Source organism: Manis javanica, chromosome 3 (genome assembly GCF_040802235.1).
Source record: "Manis javanica isolate MJ-LG chromosome 3, MJ_LKY, whole genome shotgun sequence".
Classification (NCBI taxonomy): Eukaryota; Metazoa; Chordata; class Mammalia; order Pholidota; family Manidae; genus Manis; species Manis javanica.
In genome coordinates this window covers 65996118-66017964 of record NC_133158.1, presented here as the reverse complement: position 1 = coordinate 66017964, position 21847 = coordinate 65996118, and the positions used below count along the sequence as shown (strand labels likewise).

At 38.1% G+C, this 21847-nt stretch overlaps 1 protein-coding gene across 27 annotated transcripts in view; it reads right to left on the bottom strand.

The window, feature by feature from the left end:
• The window catches only part of ZBTB20 (zinc finger and BTB domain containing 20), an 832086-nt gene that overhangs the window by 375063 nt on the left and 435176 nt on the right, over positions 1-21847 (bottom strand). For 25 of the 27 annotated variants that reach the window (XM_073231612.1, XM_073231628.1, XM_073231618.1 and 22 more), the window contains one exon: positions 9875-9922. The gene's annotated coding sequence lies outside the window, so the exon portion shown is untranslated. Of the gene's footprint in view, positions 1-9551; positions 9598-9874; positions 9923-21847 lie in introns of all 27 variants that reach the window. The other 2 variants (XM_073231614.1, XM_073231639.1) reach the window with 1 other exon arrangement.

The following is a 21847-nucleotide window of genomic DNA, read 5'->3' as shown; positions in this document are numbered from 1 at the left end:
AATGCCAAATGACTTCCCTCATTTGTGGAGTATAACAATGAAGCAAAACTGAAGGAACAAAATGGCAGTAGACTCAGAAACTCCAAGACTGAACTAGTGGTTACCAAAGGGGAGGGGCGTGGGAAGGTGGGTGGGGAAGGAGGGAGAAGGGGACTGAAGGGTATTATGTATAGTACACATGGTGTGGGGGATCATGGGGAGAACAGTGTATCACAGAAAAGGGACATAGTGGATCTCTGGCATCTTGCTGCACTAATGGACAGTGATTGCATTGGGGTATTAGTGGGGACTTGATAATATGGGTAAATGTAGTAACCACATTGTTTTTTCATGTGAAACCTTCATAAGAGTGTATATCAATCATATCTTAATAAAAAATTTTAAAAAAAGAAACCATCTTGCATTCATTTTAATTTTCAAAAGAGTAAATCATATACATATACTTCATGAATTTATCATTTGTGACAAATTTGTAACACATCTCATACTTGATTGAAACACACCAATATTTCTTAATACTGGCAATAAAAGTCATTGGTATAGATTATGCATTTATTTACTCAATAAACACTGAGCATTACTATGTGTCAGGGCAGTGCTAGACACAGGAGACTACAGATGAATGAAACAATGTCTATCCCTCTAAATATTGCAGTCTGTTGATGTGAGCAATTGGGTTCCTATCTAGCTTTGGGGACCAGGATATGAATGAGCAATAATTCACTGAGGGAAGCAGACAGTAGAGGAGATGATGCTGTGAATTGACAGATTACAACAAGGAAAAATGAATCTGAGTACCTGTCTAATTTTGGGTTCCCTCCAAAGATGAAGGAACTTGGGTGCAGGATGTAATCTGGGAGGGGATCACAGAAGGCTGGGGTGAAGGACTGGTGAGAATGAGTCAGAAAGGAGGAGGGCAAGGCAATGATGAGGATGTGTCGGTGAGGCCACTGGTGTGGCAACTGGAGTGCTATTCTACCAGGATCTCTGAGACTTGTGCATAATGCTCCCAGAGGACCCACTTGAAAGAAATGGAGGATAGAACATGTTTTCTCCAGTTCTATTCCTCCTTTGAGGAATCCAATGTAGATTTATTGAGCTCTCCCTACATTGGCAAAGGTCCTGGGGCAGAATGCTGGAAAGCTCTCTTGAGGTGGGAGTCTAGGCTAACAGAGAAGTGCTTCAGATGTGGTTGCAATCAGAGGTGAACTAAGGGAGCAGGGCAGGGTGCCAGACACATCTGCTAGAGTAGCTGATGAAGGCTTCCGGTTGGTAGGGGGAGATACTGTGCACATGATCTAGTAGCCCCTAAAGGATGATCAAGGAAGGTTAGACTTGTCAGTTTTTACTATATTTTTATTTAGTCTTTTACTAAATTTTAGTTCATATAAAGTGTTTCCAACTTCTGCAAGAAGTCGAAATTTGGAACAGTAAAACCTAACACTGCCAGCTAAGAAACAGAAAAATGGTGATTTGCCTATCAGTTTACCCAATTCTCTGTCCAGGATGTCAAGATCAGACTGTTAGTGGTTCTTGTGAATACCCTGACACTCGTTCACCAGTAATTCTCTAGAGGTTGGTATATATTGATCTGCCTGTTTTTCAGGGCAGAAATCTTTGAACTGCTTTAAGGAACTTTTTCAAAAATGGTGATGCATTTGTGCATCATTTTATCATGACTGGGCCTGTTGAAATATTTCCTGACATTCTGAATTCATGGCAGTAATATCTGTGTTGTTGTATGAGGTTTGCATTTTTTGGTTTTGTAGTAGAGAAAAAATGGTAAAAGGTTAAGGATTGTACTTAAATATATTAAGCTTGAAGGCTTTCAACATATATAAGAAGATTTATAGAAAATTATTCAGACCTTTAAGCTTCTGTAAACATTTCATCACTGCTGACAATATCTACTTGAGTTAACCCTGTCCAGGCAGTTCCTGCATTGCTGGGAGGTGCAATTGCAATTCACAAAGCAGGTAGGAATTTTCTATGGTATTTTGGTTTGGGGGTCCAGAGAATAAGGTTAAACAATAGTACTTTGATGGTTGCAGAAGAATTGATAGACCCCTCACTCATCAATTATAATATATAAAGGAATGAATTATATTCCTAATCCCTAGAAATATGGTGGTGGTGGTGGTGGTGGTAGGTAGTTATGGTCCCTTGAATAAACATACATGGCTTCCCTTTGACCATGAATGGGCAAGTTTTTAAAAATGTTTTTTTGGAGAAGAAAAGAACCCCAGGGACCATTTAGGCTCTGTCAGTGAGTTCCATCCTGAGACATCAAATCCAGTTGCACAGAAACCAAATGTCAATATTTACAAAGCTCTTTCCATCTTATAACCTGCCTTCTTTTTCTTTCATGCTTTTTCTTCCCTTTCCTTCCTCCCTATTTCCCTTGATCCTCTACTCCACTCTTTATCCTATTTGCTCACCCTCATTAGTCAGGCCACAGTCTGTTCAGCTTGAAATAGTCTTCAATGATGGAAAAGAAAGGCCCTCAAACAAAGCCTTCATCCAAGACAGGGAGCTCCAGAGGGTGGTGAATGGTGGCTGGGGCAGAGTCTGAGGACAGAGAGTGCTCACCGCTCTGCAGCTCTTAACCCAAGAGTGATTAGGCTTCAGCAGGCTTGATAGCTGTATCAAGCCTCATGATTTCAAAGCTTTCATGGGCTGACAAGGACCTGCTAATTTCAAAGTTTCTAACCAATTAGAATCACAAAGAACTCAGGACAATCATCAGTGAGCAAAATGAAACTGCTGGAGTGAAGCAGCCCTCCTCAGGTTTCAAGCTTGTGGGCCTGCCACACAGGGTGCAGCTGGGACTCTGCTTCAGTAAGTAAATGAAAATAAGCCCTAAAATACTAACATGCACAATGGGTCCCTCTTGCTGCCTTGTTCCCAGTGGTGGGGTATGTAAGAACCCTGTCCTGCATTTAGCCCATTACTTTCTTGATGGTGTTAATTAAAAACTTTTGATGCTGGTTTGAATGGAAAATATCTCAAACAGCGTTTCCTTATTGAAACACCAAGTTCCAAGTCTTGGATTATTAGGTTAAGCTCTGTCAGCAGTGAGACCAACATAAATGCTTTTCATACCATCTGCTTTGACAAATAATAATAATAATAATAATAATAATAATAATAATAATAATAGTAACAACAACTGGAAAAGAAGAGAGACTGTTTAGGAAACTGTTTAAAGCTCCCTTATTTTAACATTTCTTTTAGGACTTAATTGAAAATCCAGGTTCCTGAATGTAGAACATATGATTTTAAAAAAATCTTTTTTTCAAATCCTTACAGAACATTCAAATCACCCAATGTTCCAGGACCTGAATTTTTTATATTTCAAAATGGGGAAAGCTGCTTAAAATAAGTGAATCAGCTGCTAAGTGATTTCTCTCTGTCTCTTCCCCTACTCTCTCAAAAGACTGAAAAATGCTTAAAATGGTATATGCAATTGATATGTGCTGCTTAAGAATCTTAATGTAATTAAGGACTCAGACTTTCTATTTAAAAATAAGCTAAGCTAGGGCAATCGAAGCTCTGCGTTGTGAGTATTCATCCCCTGTGAGGTGTGGGAAATGTTTCCAAACATTTAATTTACTGAGTCAGGTAAGGGGGGTCTAGTAGTTATTCACAGAGCTCTCTGTCCTTCTGGAAATCTAGGGAAGACTGGGAAGTCTTAAGAGCAACCTAAGGGGATGGTGTAACATGCTGTGCAGGACATGAGCAACGAAAAAACCCATTTCTCTCATCCAGTGCTTTTGCAAAGTGCTCAGCAAACCACCAGAACATTCTGACTGGTTTCTAAGACTCTTGTCCAGTTTAATTTTTTAAGTCATTCTTCCCTCTCATGCAGGGGCCTGGAGCCTCGGACACCCAGTCTCTGAGGCCCATGAGCGTCGCCTTGCAGGTGCCCTTCTCTTTTGTGTTTGCGTATTTTCACTTTCCCTACCATCTTCCACCTCCCAGGCTGTTTATCCATGCTGTCTGCAATACCGTCTGAATCCTGGAAAGATCACAACACTTTCCTGTTTTGTTCTGAAAGTCTTCCTCAGTCTAATTTTTGTTTTGACCTCCATATCTCTAAAAAGGATAAAGTTCTCCATAAAGGCTAAGCATTTTGGCAAACCTCCTTCCCTTCCCTCCCTAACCACAGCCTGCATAGACCTCACCCTCTTGGAAGGGTTTGCAGAATTAGCCTCCCAGCCTGATATGACATGATAGTGATCCTTCCACAACAGCAAATACAACAATGACAATAAGAATAACAGAAAACCTTTACTGCACAGCACAGAGGGAATAGGTGGAGCCACAGAACTAAAACTCCAAAGGGAAATCTGCTTGGGCAAACCACAACATTAGTCGTTTCTTCACCAAATTTATGACTTTTCTCGAGAGAGAATTGATAGGTGATATTGTCTACAAAGGACTAGTAAATGTAAATTAACTAACAGATATGTAGCAAATAAATGCATTTAAAGACAGTTTCCAGCTGAAAGGATTTTTCTTCCTAGAGACCAAGTTTTTGTTAAACCTAATCCTTACTCTTTTTCTTCTCCAGCAGCAGAAACATCTGGTTGGTTTTAGATTCCCCTTGGATTTCCAACTTCAAAGGGAATTATAAAGAATAACAAATTCATGTACAGGCACTAAAAAAAAATTAGAGCAGCCAGAGAGAATGGTAAAATTGTCCTTATTTGACTGCTAGTGACCCAGGCGACACAGGCAGAACTACGAGAGAAGACAAAGGCAAGAACACTGGTTGACAACCGGAGTTCCTGGAAGGGACAGAACCTTTGGCTGCCTGCAAATATGCACAGGGCTTTTAGCAATCTATTGGGAGATTTCTCTTTGCTTGAATAAAAATAAAAATAAAAAAGTAAAAGGAGTTAGAAGGTAAGAAAAGAAATGGGTTTACATTTACTTGTCACTGAGTAAGCAGCAAAGAAAGTTTGTTCATTGAATGACATGGAGACCATCTTATAGATTCACTTAGCCTTTGGGTTTTTTATTTGGGTTTTATTATTCCCATAATCTCCTGCTGCAGAAAACTATGAGTTCTGCTTCTACTAAAGGCCATCCCAGAAGAAACTCAGGCTCCTGGGAATCCACTAGAACCATCATATCCTCACAAAAAGTTAGATCTTCAAGGGTCTCAAAAGTCATCTCTGTCATTTCCTTGCTTTGGATCCTTATCAAAGGCTGGCCTGAAATCAAAGTCCTCCAGGAGTGGAGGAGTAGGTTTGAATGAACTATTGATAATTGCAGTTGTGCCGAACTGTGCTCAACATCAGATTATAGAACTAGGTTTATCTTTCTCCTCTGTCATTTTCCCAGCAAAGCGATAACACTTCTTGGAGTGCAGGTCTTGATATAATCAAATATTAGGAAATGAGAACAGTTAAAGAAAGCACAGTTTTGCCATTGCAATTACCTTTAACAAACAGCCTTTCCTCTTTCCTATTCTATGTGCAATGTGTACAACAAAAACAATAAAAATAAACAAGGACATGATTAAACAATCAACTTGTTTGTGGACAAACAGAAAGAGTTAAGGGTTAAAATATCCTTAAATAATTAATTATAAGTCTTTAAACTCAGTGTTTAGAGGTTACAGATCCCCACACCACAAACACATTAGGTTGATTCATAGAGCGCCCATCAAAAACCCTGAAAGCAAATCACTTTTGACCAAAAAGTATACATCAATAGCACATTAAGAATATTTCATGGAGTAGGATAAAATGCACAGAACCAACTTTCTTTGGAGCCTAGCACGGTTTGTTAACGGAGCAGTCCCCAAAAGAAAAGACCATCTGTAAAGTATGTTCTTTATATCACAAGCTTTGAGTAATCTCTAGTGAAAGAGGAAAAAAATGACTTCTCAGCATTTCCACTGTAAAAGGTCTGAGTTGGCTGCAAATTCAACTCTGTGACTATCTTTGCCTTGAGTGAGGTTTTGCCCTTTCCTCACCAACTCCAGGTGAAGCTGGACCACCCAGGCTATCTCAGCAGAGAGTACCACAACACCCATCCTTGAGGTAATTGTGTGTGACAGTGTGTTTACACGTCCAACAGAGTTCATCCAGAAAATACTCCAACTTCATAAAACATGATGATATGAACAAACCACTTTTTTTTTTCTTTTACCACTATCTCTGCCTTTAGGTCTAAAATGAAAATCCTGACTTGACTGGGGATATTTATTTGCAAAGGATTTTCTTCCCAATATAAGCAATATTATCAAGGTATGATTTTGAACTTCATTAGGGGGAAGGAGGTAGAGGATGTGGAATACTACTTCATTCCAAGAAATGTTTTATGGCTTGAAGATACTTAAGGTCACAAATGTACCAATAATTGAGCAAAGACGAGACTGCAAGGCCAAGCCTAAGGGAGCACCACATACATATACCATGAAGCAAACACTATCATTAGCATTAATTATCATTATTATAGTTATCAAGATGAAGCACTGATGGTTCACTTGGGTGTAATGCATAATATATTAGCTAGAAAGAACCATGGGTAAACTTCTTGTCTTTAAAAGGCAGTTTATATTCTAGGTTCATATGACATGAGCTATATAATTCACCACATATAAGTAAAAAATGTAGGAAGAAGTGAACCCTTTATTTAGGTTGTTGTGTTGTTAGTATCCATCATAAAATAATGATTAAAGGCTAATTATTTTAAAATAAGTGTATAATGAGTTAAGGTAAAATATTCTTGAAGTTTTAAAACAGATCAGTGGTTAGTTCTTACCTATCGTTCCTAGGAATGCCTGACTCAGCGCTAAGCTATCACTTTCAATCTTGACCTTCTGAGGATATTTTAATGATGACAATGCCAGACCAGGGCAAAGGATAAACAGAAATGATCAGAAGATGGAGGGGGAAAAAAAAACGAAATGGGAAGAAGAAAAGAGTTTGTATTGTTTACACTACCCAGTCTGGCAAATTTTACAGATGCTTTCTGTTTGCTCAGGATAGTTTATTGCTTATGTTATTTTTTTTTTCCTTCTTTCTTTTTTTTTCCATGTGCTTCCCTCTACTAACTTTGGCTGAAAATATTTTGTATGTGTCCATAGTGTAAACCCTCATATTTTTCTAGAGATTTACTGTGGTGGAGAAGCTCTTTTTTTTCTTCCCCAAGGGTTAGGCACATCAATAGTCTAGCTACTCACTTTCGAGGCCAGTGGAAAATGTGCTCCTAAGATTAAACAGACCTGAGTAACACATAAATTCAGTTTATACTGATGCAGTATGTTACATAGTTACTCACATCCTGAATTTCTGATGAGTGGAACACACCTGTTGGACTTCACACTGCTAGTGAACAGTCAGTCACTGGCCTGCAGTTCAAAGACAGGCAGGACAAAACCCTAACAACAGGTTCTTTACAGAGAGCCGGGTTTCCACAGAGTGTTCCTCATCTTGGAATGTTGTGTGTAAAGGATCTAGTCCAACCATGGAAAGCTGGCTCATAGACGGTTCTTTCAATATTCTTATAACAAACTAGAGTAATACGTACAGACACACAGAATGCATTTTCCTCTGCAATGCACCATCTCCCTCTGCCCCCACTTCCCCAAACATGGTGCTTTTTAAAAAATTATTCAGGCTATTCATATACAATTCCTCCCTCCTCAGATTTCCTAAGTGCCTACTTCAGAAGAAACCTTCCATTTCTGCCAATAAATTTTTTAAAAACTTAAAATTTTTAAACCCAGTGTTACATGTGATTTTGGTTGGCTGTAGCTATGCTGGACTTCAAAGCAGTCCGAGGGCTATGCTTTCCCACCCCAGATATAGAGCTGTGTATAATACAGTATATATCCACTACTGAGTTTAATTAATGCTACAAAGATTTGGTGTGCAAATTATCATCCTAAGTTTGAGAGAAGTAAAAAAAGTGCCAAAAAAGTAGTTCCTGCAGGAAATGTAGCCAAATCTGTGAAATTTTTCTAGTCCACCAAATTGCCCTGTGACTTACAGAGCTGCCTAAGAATATTATGAAAACACACTAATGAGATTTTATGATTTATCATTACATTTTGTATGTAAATATTTAGTAAATATGATGGCAGTATACTTCATGCTCAGAATAAAAATACTCCTATATACAATGATTAGAACTATTTATCTGAATGTTGTTAAGACTAATATGTAATAAAGCCTTGACGGGTCTGAAATATTGACAGACTAAATGCTAGGATGTCAGGGGTTTGCTTCAAAATCACATGGCAGTAGCATGGGAGAATGACAGGCCAGGAGTTGCCATCATGCCAGCCGGACGATGAGTACATGGGATTTCCTGTGGGAATCTGGCTACATTCACGTATTTGAAAGTTTTCATAATAAAAAACTTAAAAATATATACTGATGGGGAGTTTCATTCTTCTCCTTATTTATTGATTGATTCATTGACTCTTTCATGCAAGATGTTGTAGAATTATAAAGAATAAAATAAAAGCAAAAAACAGAACCAATGCTCCTATTCTTAGGTTAAATTTTGAAAGCAGGACACAAAATTATATAGAAAGTATGATTATAGCACATTATAAAAAATATATCCTCAGGGGAAAATGAGAGTAAGGAAATATATCAAATGATTATTAATGATTGGATTTAAATTATAGAAATAATTACTTGAATTTTTCTTCATTTTACTTCTATGTGTTTCTCCAAATTATTTGTAATGAGCATGTATCACTTTAAAATGAAAATAAATATTTATTCATTAGTGGATTAGATGTGCTGCATCTCCCAGGGAGCTTTTCCCTGAAACAGAGAACTGCAAACACACAGCATTGCCCGGAGAGTTTGAATCTTCATATCTAAAGTGAACTACACCCACAGGAAAAGAAACGTCACTACGGATTTTATCTGATCATTAAAAACATAAGGAGATTTCTGTGTGTTGGATAGAAATAGGGGAGGAACTGAATTCTTTACAAACCATAAAGAGTGTTAAATTCAGGCCATTTTGTGATGAGATCCTTTTGTGATGAATGCAATGGGAGCGACAAATTAAAGTTACCAAATAAGCCTCTGCCTTGAGCTCCTGATGGGAATGTGTTTTGGGGCAGCAGAGCAGTAACTGACGCCTTGGAGAGGGAGCAGGGAGGGAGAGGAGTTACAGTCCTAAAGGCTGGTGGCCTTCACTGGTGAGACGGTTATGTTCAGAGAGACAGAGACAGAGGCAAGGCTTACTTGTAGCTCCGGTTTTGATCCCTAGACTGGTAAAGGGAAGTGGCACTACATTCATCTTCCTGAAGAACATTTTCCCCTGCTGTTTGAGGCATACACAAGAGCAATCAGGTCTGATTTTAAGATTGATCCAAATGAAGCAAATGCATTTCAAATCTGCAGCATCTCACAGCATAACAACAGGTAGTTTAGAGCATCACACAATGTATCTGGAAGGTTCTGTGTTTGCTTAATGCCAAACTATCCAATGTTCCCCACAGGAAACATCAATGCCCAGCTTTGCCAGGTCACCCTCTCTTTCTCCTCAGGTGCCTCCTTTGAACATACCTGTGGTGGAGAGTCTCCTAAATGAGTCCTTTGAATATGTCCACCCCTGTGCAGCAAAATCATTGTAAAATGTTTGTGTTAACAGGTTTTTGAGATCAGGTTTCTTATCACTCTAAGTGGCTGTATTTCAAAGGAACAAGGAGGAGGTGAAACAGGTAGCCTTAACCCACGTCAAATACGCTTCTCTTCAAATTTAGTACTTGAGGTGGTGGACTCCCCACAACCCTTAGGTCTAATTCTTTCTGAGGCTGGGAGAAATATATTGGACTTCCGTACATCTCAGTCTTTCAGACTGTCATTTAGAGATAATGAAACTTACTTACCCGTCAGCAATGTCAGGAGGAATATCCAGTTAGTGATGGTGAACCACCCTGAAATGAGAAGAGTACCATGAATGTTCAGCATTTAATAAATGCAGGACAACACAGTGACAATAGAAAATAACCCATTTACTTCTCACTTTGGGACACTGGCTTAGTTATACTTTACAAAAGTAAAGGATGCTCCCCCTTGGGAATGAAAACAACTGCACAGAAAAGTGGCTGTGTGACTGCCTGCCTGTGTGACTCCAGGGGTTCTAACCAGTTGCGACCAGTTGTGAATGACTTGCTGCCCATTTCTGTAATTCACTGTAACTTGTGCTGAGAAAGTTATGTTTTATGGTTAATTATCCATGGTCGGTTAAAAAAAATAAATCAAACCATTGTGCACCAGCAGGATTTGCAGCTCCATTGGACTTTGCTGTACTTTTGATTAAATATTTTGTAAATAAAAACAAACTGGTTTCTCCTTGTTTTGGGTTTGTCTGTTACTTGTGTTCTGGATATGAATATTGTGACAATGGTGGGAGAACAAGCTATGGATTATTTAGCCCTGCTTTCATGAGTTGTGAGTTACTGGCCTTATCCTTCTTCATGAGTAAAAATAAAATGCATAGTATTACATCCTAAGTCCTGTAAGACAAATAGAAGGAGTGAACTAAAACCTTTTAAAACCAAAATCTTTTATGCTAAGACACAGAGCAACAAAACAAACCCCAAATTAATATTTAAAAAGCTTCTACTGTGGAGCAACAGAATCCACAAATATTATATAATCTGCATTTTAAAAACCATTTGCTTAATGAGCATCAGTTTGTCAATAATGCCACATGCTTGTCTTTCCACTGCTTTCATAATTTAAAAGCTATAGGTGGTTTGACTGAGATCATATCCCACCCCCAATATCGCCACCAGAATGAAGCCTTGAAAATAATCAGCCTAACAAACATGCCAAAATCGACTTAGATCACGAATTATTGTAACTAACACTACATAACAGAATAACTCTATGTAAAATTTGCCTATAGTCATCATCCTAGGGCCCATATTAATGAAGGAAGTCTAAAAATAATTGTCCAGAGAAAATGAGAAAAGTCAAAATTCAGAGGACTCTGTGGCAGACTGCAAGCAGTCTATTTGAGACCCAGAATCCTAAGTACCCAACCTATTTGCAAGTGAGACTTAACGAGGCCCACCAAAGTACCTTGGCAAAACTCACTTTTTAAAAATGATCCAATGTTCTATGCAGCACTGGCCCTTAAAAAGGACCTCTAGGAAAGATATAAAATTGCCTTCTGAATTTGCTATTTTTCTAAAGGCAGGGACAGTATAATAAGGGCTTTCTTATAAAATGGGGTGATCTGTCCATTGCTGGAACTTGAAGAGTGCTGTATCAGATTTCATGTTACCCCTTTATCACTCGCCTGGCTTCCTGCTTATCTGCAGAAGCACTTGGAGGGCACGGCCACAGCAGTCCTTAACCAGCTCACCAAAACACCATCAAATATTTATGAAGCAGCTACTATGTGCCAGGCACAACTAGAGCAATTCTGCTCAGAAAGGTAAGTCAGTAACTGATGTTCTTGTTGCAACATTTTAAAATATCTATTACTACTGCCAACAGCAAGAAGCTAGGTTGAAAGGGTTTTGAAGGACATCTAAAACATTAGAAATGTTTAAAACTCTCCCTGGCTTCTTGTATGCCCTGGGAATAAAAGTTTAGGCCACCAGCTCTTCTATTCCCAGGTCCTAAAGAAAAATTTGAAATAGCACATATACTTCTAGGGCCATGGTTACGACTGAAAATGATGAATGAACAGAATAGTTGGCATCCATTGCGTGTGGAAAGGTCAGTTCTACCCTTATGTGGTTCAGAGAGCATAAAATCCCACTGGATGAAAATGGAAGCTATTCTGACAAACTGAGGCAGGAAAATGCTCAAAGGTACTTTGCTCAAAAACATTTTTCTTTGTTTTGTAACTGGGTGCCTCCAACTATTTTTGACAACCAAGAAAATACTCTTCTATAGAGTTTTACATTAAAAAAAAATGCAGGCAGCTCATTTGAAAATGAGGGTACTCTAAATGAATTCTTGTATATAGACCTACACACCAAAAATAAGAGCTCACAGATGATTAATTATGTTAAAATTACATTACTAAGAATATATTTCACATGATGCAACATTCATTTTGATAATCAGGTATGCACATACTAAACTGGATAACGTAACTCAAACTTGGCTATAACATGTGTAGATGGACACAGAAAAATATACATATGAATATGATTTCCTGGCAAAGATTTGAATATTCTGAGTAACTATCATTATTTTCCCACAAACAAATTTATCTGAGCTATAGACTCTTTAAAAAAAAAATCAGAAAGGAAATGTACTTATAAAATACTTAAAAAATATATACTAGCTTAGTCATTATTCATTAAGACCACAAAGATGTCTTTATGTCATCATAAACAGAGACATGAGAATCCCAATGCTCTTGATCACTTGGCTGTTAAAATAGGGCCACACATTCAGGCAACGAAACCTGAAAAAACAGACAAAACTCTCCCAGCTTGGATTTTTATCTTTATGTACCAGAATTTTCCACATAAAAATAATCCTAAATTCAATAGCTAATGCATAAGAGAAAGTTAAAGTAAGAAATAGCTTGAATTTTTTTTAAAGTAAGTCAAATGAACCAATTTCATATTGCTTTTCCATCCAGAAGTAAAGTATGACCTGAAAGGATGATACTGATCTCAAATGCGAGGGGAGGAAGTAACTCAATAGTTCCTACTCAGATGTATCCTCTCCCCTGCCCATGGTCATCTTTTCTGATTGCCCGAAGAACTATCAAACTGCCACTACCAGCACCCTTTACATACCTGACCTTCTCTTCTCCCAGCAGATGCCCAACGATGCCTAGAGCTGTGCTATCATTTTGTGTCTGTTTTATGACCATTTTATAGGCAGAAACTAAAAACGAAGAACAAAACCAAACTAAAAAGCCCTCCGATCTTCCTCATGAGGTGTATGCCTGGTTCCCAAAGGACATCAGTCAGATGAGAAAACAAAATATTATAATAAGGAAGACAGATAAACCTCATACAATCTCACTGGGCTCCCACTGAAACTGGGAAGGGAGTTACTCCACCGAAAAAGTGGAGGGTGTGTGATAGGAGTGAAAGGCTATGAAGAGATAAAATAAAACAAAGTTTCATTACATGTTTGAGATTTAAAGGCAGTATTACCTTATATTACCTGAATCCAAAGATGTTTCAGGGAATTCTGTGACAGTTCTAAATGAGAATTCCAGAAACTACAGGTTCTTAGATGGAACTGTTTACAGAATGGATTCCATATGGAGTTTGAATTAAATGTCTCTGCTGTAGCATCGAGATGCTTTCTCTTTCATTAAGATTTTGGGGTTTTAATGTACTTTGTCATGAGAAAAAAAAATTAGAGCTCTATAGACACCCCAAAGTAAAAAGCGAGAGAAAGACAGGGTTTATATAACTGGCTTTTTACATAAATATTACATCAGGATGTATTTCAAATGAAAACACACACACACACACACACACACACACACAGAGCCATCTTCCTTATCCTCTTTCTATTTTAAAATTCATTTCATACTTTAAATGTTGTTGATTTTTAAGCAAAAACCAAGTCAGCATTAAACCTCTTAGAATAATTTTTGTCTTATATTACCTGGAAAATTCACCACATCTTGGAGGGTCACAGAATCCTGTTTTAAAGCCAGTTAAGGCACTGACAATTATGGGATGTTTTCCTGCAGCCTAGAGCAACTAGAAATGGTCATGGATGTTAACTAACTCCCTTCTCAAACAGTCTGAGAAAAGGGAAAAAAAACTGTAAGTTTCCCCATCTGTTATTTCCTTTTTTTTTCTTTTTGGCTGTGGAAAAGTGAAATTATGCAAGAGCTTCTGAATGTAAAGGCTGTGTGTGCTTTTTCCCTTTTTGTCTCTGTGTACCGGTTATGCGATGTTGCATAACTGAGCACAGAGTAGGCGGTTAGCGTTTACTATTGATTTACACTATGTCATCTAATGAATTTGGAGGCTAAAGAGAAAGGGAGTGGGAGGGAGAGGGAGGGAGAAAGAGAATGAGAGAAACAGAGAAAGAGAAAAGGAGAAACGGAGGGGACAGAGAAAGAGCTCATTTAGAGAAACAATTTGAATGCCTAGAAGAGTTTCATTCTTATTCCCTTTAGTTCTGACTTTTGGTTATTGTTCAAGCGTCAGAAAAATGGACTTGAGCTAGTGATCCCAATATTCCAATCTTAATTCTAATGAGGATTACTGGCAGGTGAATGTCTGAAAGTACTAATATATCAGATTACTTGAAAGCAATTCCACTAAACTCTCAGACTTCTCCATATGCACCTACTTTTCATTCTTTCTATGTATTTGTGCATCAGTATCTGTGACAGCCAATGCTGTGGTACAACCAGTTTACCTAGTCCACAGTATTACGTGAAAGACACACAGAGTAAAGAGAAATATGTCCTATTTTACCCATCTTCTTTAAAAATGTATAAAGAATGAATTCAGAAATCTTTGAATCGGTCACTATTTTACTTTGGGAGAAGATTTGCCACAAATTATTTGGTTAAACAGAACTGCCCAATACAGGAAATGAAAGAGAAATGGGCTAAACGGGGAAAGATTCTAAACTGATGAACAATGCTTTTAAAGGAAATGTAAATAATTTCTTGTATTATGCCTCTGGAGAGCACTTCAAATTTAACTTTTGATCAGCGTGATTACCAACATTGCTAGTCCTCCAATGCTGCTTAGGGCTTCCCATACCATAAAAAGAGTTCCCAAAGCTTAGGCCAGAAAGTAAAGGTGAAGTTGATTCTCCTGCTTGGCACAGGACCCTCCTGTACCTGAGTGCCCTTCTGTAGCTGAGAACAACCACTAAGGTGAGGAAGAGAAATAGAAGTTCTCTTTCTTAGCAGTCAGCTCTGAGAGCAAGGCAAGGAGCTCATTTTCTTCCTGAATGTGGGTTTGTAAATGGTGACTGGGAAAATCATATAAGGTGATCCAAAAGAAAGAGTTAGAGTTTGGGGTTTTATTTCTGATCATCCAACGATCTCCCCTTTTCACCCAAGGTAGATTAGAAAATATAAATAGATGCCCAATCCACCCATGTGTTAGGGATGCTTGATGACTGACAGCTGTGTGCACATGGTTGTACGCTAAGCACCTAGTACAGTGCTACAGTGCTGGGCATTTCCTCTATACTCAGCAATATTTGTTGAACCAGTAAAATAATTATGGGAGAAATATCTCTGTAGGAGAAGTAACCTAGAAAAGCCTCAGAAAAACATATTCCAATCATTTATAGGAAATCTTAAGCTGTATGTATCACTCTATCAGTTATCTGTAGACACAAAATAATGATGTAGAGGAAGTATCAGACAGTTATTTGGGGTCAGTTGGCTTTAGTTCCATTTTATTAGAAAAAAGCATAACAAAAATTATGATACTGATAAAATCAGCAAAGTTTTGTGTTCATTTTGGGCTATTTTTCATTTCAGTCTTGGGTACAGAAAAGACCTATTTAATTTCCATGGACACATTACATTCTAAAGGAAAAGTCATGGGATATCAACATAATTCATCTTTTAAAAAATACTGAGAGGAATGTAGCCACTTAGTAATGGCTAAGAATATAGCTTTTTGTTGAAGGGCAAGGCAGGTTGAGTTTTGATTAGGTTATGCAAATTTAAATTAATAGAAGGGCAACCAAGAATGTACTGATTTCCATTTTCTTGGTTAAACAGGAGTTTTATGAGAAAAAAATTATGGATTAGAAAGTCAGAAATGCCATCTTTCAACTAATTGGAGGATGAGACCTTTAGAGAAAAAGTTTCAAGTACAATCTCTCAAAAATTCCAGTTGAAGATTCAACTAAAGGCATGTTTGGCATGGCAGTCATAGTAATTTTTAAGATGTGGGGCTACCATCATGTCACCTCATCCGAGACTAGGCATGTATATTTCAGTTAAAACCTTCAGACAGTTTTTGCCCCCCAAACTGTCATTGGCATCTAATCGAATTCAGCGACTTCAATAAGCATCCTGGCAGTGTATCATGAAGACCATCCCATGTGCCAATTCATTTCATGGATTCTAAAGTGGATGAGAACTTAGACTGGTCTCCTGGTTTTATAAATGAAGATTATGAAACTCAGAAGGTAATTTCATCAGGGGTATATGTTTTGAGACAAAACTGGGACTAGTATCTAAAGCTTATAGGTCATTTCTCCACAACACAGAATAAGTCAAGGCTGTAGAAATTGAATCTTATTTTAAATGTCATGGAGAAAGATTTATTTTATAAGCTAAGGAATCCTTATTTTGTGCAAAAATGTTCACCCCAAAGCTACCTTATGTTTACTTCTTTTATTTTTAATCTGTCTTCCTCTTTTCCTTCCTCTTTTTATTCTTTGGATCTCTGGATACAGTCACTTTTTATTCTGTTTTTAGTGCATTTATGCCCATTCCTGACTTCAGATTCTCCCCTTTATTTCGTTTTTCATTTCTCTGACTTTTATTTATTGCCCTTCCTCCTAAAAAATCATTGTTTTGTTAATGTGCTTTGAAATCCTCAGAAAGCACAAAGGAAAAAAAATCAATAAATAGGCTTTTTAGTGTATACTTAAACAAAAAGAAAAACTGCACCAAGACACTGACAAGTTATTGGCTTTGCCATAGAACATTATGGCTATCTAGACCCCTGCATTGTCAACAGGGAGAAGACTGGGGCCTGTGTCACAAGGAATCCCATCGGGGAGCAGAGCTCACAGCCTTCAGGCCACTCATTTTCCACTGCACTAGGTCACCTTTTCTTCACTTTCCTCTCTTTCTGTTCCACAGATAAAACTGTTTTGAGACTGATTATGGCATCATAGGAGGAGATCCAGAGAAACCCTAGTGGCTTAATGATACTGGTGGCCAAACACTCTCAACTCCAAAAAGAGTCAGTAAGACTTTCATGCTAAACCTGCAATTACACAGACCGTGCAGTGTGAGGAGGTTACAGGAGAACCTGGACATGAGAAAGAGGTCTCTGGACAACAGGGACATTGCTGAAAATCATGTAATTAAGATTGTGTCACTGTCTCCTTCACAAACCTTAACTCTTATGGGGCTTAGAGTTCAGCTAAAATGATCAGCTGTAGGCTGAAACGCAGCTCCAAATATTTTAGAGTGAGAGGCATTTTTTTCTCTCTCTATTCCCTAAAAATGAAAACATACAGCAACCATTCAGGGGTTTCAATGACATTTGGATACTGACCACACACATTTCCTTAAAAAAGAGTAGGTGCTAATTAAGGAGCCTCATCTACAGTGAGCTAAGGTAAACAACATCTACTGTGGGATGAAGGACATTAACTTAGTATATGAATGGGCACTAAAAGCATGTCTTATTTTTTTTTTGAAGTCAATATACATCACTGGAATGGATATTTCATTCCACTTTATTGATGTACACAGGATTTCAGCAGTACTTTGTTGAAAAGACTCTCACTCTGGTTTGCTAACTAGTAAACATTTCAATTACAAGAGGGAGCATTCCTCATAAATCCCTTAGATCTCTTACCTCATAAGCCCATTTTCAGGGTGGGTGTGAAATAATTAATAATTTTTGAAACCCCTTGCTCTTAATTCTCTGTCATTGGCCATAATATCTAGTGATTACCATATGATGCTATGCCACAGTGGTGATGGGGGACAGGAGGAGGAAATCACAGACATACGTTAAAACAAATAAGCCAGAAACTAGCATGTATTGAGTACATATTCCATGCCATGTACTTCATTAATATTATTCCATTTAATACAGACCCTCTGTGATGTAAGAAAGAGTGGTTTAAGTTTCACAGACTAGCAACCTAGTTACGAGAGCCATTAGCTCACCTGCTTATGTACACAAAGCTAATTAGAAAGTTGTGTAGGTGAGGATCAGCAACTGCTTGACTTGCAGGCCCACATGTACTGTGAGGCACCGCAAAGCCAGGAGCAGAATATTAAGCCATGTAACCAAAAAAATTCTCCATACCAATGTTGAGAGTCACCACATTTTGCAAGTAGGAGGTGAGAAGGGTAAACGACTCCTAAAAAGAAACAGGTTTACTTTGCTCTTGGCTCTGATAAATCCTTGTGATCCAAACGCATATTTGGAAAATTTTTGTCATAGGTAAGGAAATGTGCAATCTCCCAGGAGCCTTTAAATCAGACCAGATATCTGAGCATTTATAAAAACTCTTTTAAAGATTTATACTAGATAAAAGTTGAAAAAAGGTGATGCATATATAAATCAGATGATTGATACATTAACAACTCAGCCTGTGTGTGTGTATATATGTGTGTATGTGGATGCGTGTGTGTTTATATAAAATTTTTTTCTCTTTGCCAAAATTTCTGGTAGGTACTACAAAGCACTTGACAAAAGCTAAATAGTAAATACATAAGCCAGGAGAAAAGAAAAGAAGAAGAGAACAAGAAGAGAGAGAGAGAGAGACAGAGAGACAGAGAGTGTTTATGTATATACATAACTTTCCACAGAATTTTAATCCTAAAATATTTTTTAAGCTAAGAAATGCTTTAAGTGGTATGTGTGTGTGTGGATAAAATGAGAGTTCCTGTGGCCAGGATTCTTACCTGGCCCTGGTTGACTAGCTCACTGCACACCTGTGGGCAATACATGCTGTTGACTCTATAAAAAGAGCTCCGCCCAGTGTTCTGGGCACAACATGGTAGCACGGCTGCGAGGCTGCAGGAGAGTGAAGCAGAAGCTGGAGTGGTGGTAGCGCTGAAGACAGAGGCCTGGAGGACGGGTGTGCGGGACGACTATGCAGAGAGGCCCAGAGGACGGCTGTGTGGGCAGAGAGGCCAGGAGGACGGCTGTTCAGAAGGAGGGGGCCGGAGGCAGAGACCGGCTTGCTGCATGCAGACTCACTCTGAGTGAATGGGATTTTAGTGACTGACCTGCCACCTGGAAATAAAGTTGGGTATAATCCTTTCACCCCAAGGACGTTTTGCTGTCAATTTCTTTGGTCACATTGAATCCATAGTGAACTTGCCCGGGGCTGAAACCCATTGGCAAGACGGTGTGTATGTGTACTATTCTCAAAACCACTGTGACACTTTCTAAAGTGTATTTTTAAATTAGTAATTTGGAGAAGAACTTGACAAGTAGAGCCAAACAGATTTGAAAGGAAGAATTCATGGTTCTATCAGCAGCACTAATTTCCTCCTCAACTTTTTTATGGCCTTATTGTTTTGTTCTTCTTTCCTTTCCTTCCTCAAATCTAAACTTGATTGGGAGCAGCAATGAAGGAACCCTAACCTCTGTCTCAGAAGGAACACAGAAGAGGAGAGAACTAGGCCATTTTCCTGGCCTGCTTTCCTTATAAGGAAAAACCATAGTAAACTAAACAGCAGAAAAGGCAACACAACCTTTGACACTTTGTTGAATTAGGCAAAAGCAGGATTTTTGTCTGCACAATTTCAAGGGCTTTCTTCAAATTTGAGCTTTTCTGGATGTTTTTACAACAAAGCTGAAGAAGAGATGTAGTCTGTTAAGGGAAATAGATGAGATCTGGGGGAAAAGAGGAGGTGCTCCTTATTTTCTGGTAGTATTTAAACACATTGAGCAATATAACTTGCAACAAAAAAAAATTTTACACAGTTAACTTGAACCTGCTAAAATAACTCGCAACACCCTCTCCACGAAGACAAAACAAAATAAAGCAAACTCACAACCAATTCTTGTGACTGGTGAAAGCAGTGACGTGGAAGTAACAGATGGAAGCCCAGTTTTACTCACACAACACACTCACCAAACACAATTGCAAGCATCCTCACAAAAATAACTTAACAATGGAGACTTTGGCCTGCGCTTCAAAAATATTTCTTGTAGGTAGGTTTGCTAAAAGACTCCAGAGGGCTTGTGAAAAATAATGTAGAGTGAAAGTAACTCATCTGTGCATGTCTACAAACAGGAATGAGCAGCCGAGCATCACCTGCAAACAAAAGCAATCTTGTCCCCTTTGTTAAGTCCTTCCTCAGGACTGGAATAAGCATTCTTTTCCTGTGTATAATTACTTTGTTGTCTGTCAGTATTTTTAGGAAAGGTGGCTATCTGCGCTCTTAAAAAACACTACACTACAGGATATCTAAAAACTTTCATAAATCAAATAATTAAAAGTAATAAATCTTTCTGCTAATTGCTCCTCAAAGTTGAAAGACAGGTTATTTTCTTACCTTACATTCTGCCTTCTGATTTGACAGTGCTATTCAATCAATAATTTCAATGTCAGTTACTGATTTTCAACTCTTTTTATTACAAAGATTTCAAGCAGTAATGAAATGGTGCTGATCTGCTCGCTCTCACTCTATATAACATCTATATTTATATGCTTTGCTTCTATTTGGATCTATATTTATCTGCTTTATCTGCCTACAGTGCATCTGTTTCTCATACACACAGACATATATTTATATATATACACACATACTGTATATATATATAGGTTGTATATAAACACACAAACCCACAAAAATGTATGAATGTATGCTAGTGTGCTTACTTCAACAAGCATGCAGTTGCACACATACTCAGATGCATGACAAATGCACAAAGAATACAAATGTACATGTAAACATAGTTATACAGGGAAAAGCATATCTTAACAGTAGGCCTGTCTACAATACTGGCCTGTTGGGCCTTTAGACTTACACACTGCCTACCGACAGCCATAGACTACTCTGGGAAGGAGAAAAACCTTCAGAAGGCAAACCTGCTTAACTAAATAGGGATCATGCATCTGACTTATTCATTCTAAAGATGAGGAGGAAACAGATACTGAGAGGCTATGAACAAAGATTTTACAGCTTTCTAGTGGTGGAGCTGGAAATAGAACTCAGGTCTCTGGCCTCTAGACAAATACTCTTTCTACTATGATGAGTTGAATGATGACAACGTTTTCTTCAAACTCTAGTTTCATTTCCTAATTTCCCCTTACCTATTTTTCCCTTTCTTTGCTGTGTCAAATGTAAGTAACCAACATTCATTGAGGGTCAGGCACTGTTCCAAATGTCTTCATTGTGTTATCTCACTTAATCTGCTGTATTTTTCATGTCCATTTTACAGATAAAAAGTCTGAGACTTAGTAAGCTAAATAACTCATCCAAAGGTATACAGCTAGTGAGCAAAAGATCTAAGCTTCTGGAATATTCCAAGGCCCTTATTTTCCCTCTAGATCATGATGTTTTCCTTAATATACATCCAAATATCCTATGAATACCACCTCCCCACACCACAGGCTAACCATCATATAAATCTAATAACTGGTCTGTTTCAGGATACATAACAAACCTAAATCAGAGGTTCTCTGAGACTGAGAGGAATATAAAAGGCCTGGAACAGGTCTAAAATGTAATATGTATCCCCAGTATACAGCACATACCCTCTATTAGAAAACTGAAGTGTGTACAATTTAGACCAAAAAATTACCCCAAGGGTAGTCTTATGTGATTTAGAGTCTTAATAACTTTTACTCTATGAACATTTTACATCTTTTTCATCAAGGATAATAGCAAACTCATAAATTTGAATCAGATGAGGCACAGAGGCATAAGAGGCTAGCAAAAAGAAAACAGACCACACTCCCTCTTCTTCCTCTCTGGGAACAACACTTTGCCAAACAGACACCTATCAAAAAATACAAAGCCAGTACCCAAAACAGGTATTTCACTCCCACTCAAGGGTTAAGAACAAATGCAGAAAAGAAACTATGTCTATAGTAAGATAATTTCATACAAATTTCCTCAGACAATAAGCAGTTATAAGCTATCTCAACACATAGGAGTTTTACACTCTGTTCAGCTTACACAGAACCCAGCACTGGGAGATGCCATGTGGATCTATGAA